Source organism: Tupaia chinensis, unplaced genomic scaffold, assembly GCF_000334495.1.
Source record: "Tupaia chinensis unplaced genomic scaffold, TupChi_1.0 Scaffold143620_1, whole genome shotgun sequence".
Taxonomy (NCBI): Eukaryota; Metazoa; Chordata; class Mammalia; order Scandentia; family Tupaiidae; genus Tupaia; species Tupaia belangeri.
Genome location: NW_006203468.1, coordinates 136,961 through 137,903, shown reverse-complemented (window position 1 = coordinate 137,903; position 943 = coordinate 136,961).

The following is a 943-nucleotide window of genomic DNA, read 5'->3' as shown; positions in this document are numbered from 1 at the left end:
CAGCCTTCCAACTTTTGTCTGCCTCATTCTAAAATTTACATAGTAGACCATTTGTCATCTATGCTGTCCCACAAATAATTTATTGTTTACAATTTAGGACAGGTTTATTTTACTTATATTTTAATTTCTATATTACTCTGTGGCTTTTATACTTAATATTAAGAAAATAAAGTCATTTACCATTTAGGGAGTTATCTGTTTTCATCTTTAGGTGGCCAATATGGGGATGTAGAATTTTTATACAAGTTGTAAATGTTTGACAGAGTACACTTGGTACATTTTGGCTTCACAAGGGCCAGGCTTAAAACTGCTTTGATGTCTAAGCAAAGAAAACTGCCTACATTTTGGTTTGTCCTGGTGGGAAATAAAAGAGATAATTTGTTCTGGTCATAGGTGTAGTTATTGTGGATACTTTAGGGTTTGGAGCACTTAGAAGGCTGTGATAGAAAAAAACATCCCATTGATACTGCATGCTGAGCCACGTGTGTCTATGGAATACTCAACATCAATGTGCACACCTTTAACTAATACTGAGAAGTGTTGCTTTAGCCAAAGTTGTGACCCAATTGACTCTGGATCAGGGCAGAAATGGTTCACATTTATTATTTGTAAAATTACCTACTGTTTCCTTTTATTATTTTTGCTACAGTCATTTTATTTGTATTTAAATGTTTTTGGCAACCTAAGAAGAAATGTAAAAGTAAAGATGCAGTAAAAATGAATGGGTTGATTTCAATTATTTTATGTATATCAAGTACAACAGCAAAACAGAAGAAAACATGTATTTCACTTTTATACCATTTTAACTTTTGTGATTTTTTTTTGTTGATACTTGCATAACGTGCATGTGTTGTAAAAACAGTTAACAGGGAATTAACTTGGGAAGACGACCAGGTTTGTTTAATGTCTTATAAGATTTTTATCAACAATCCAAGCATACATG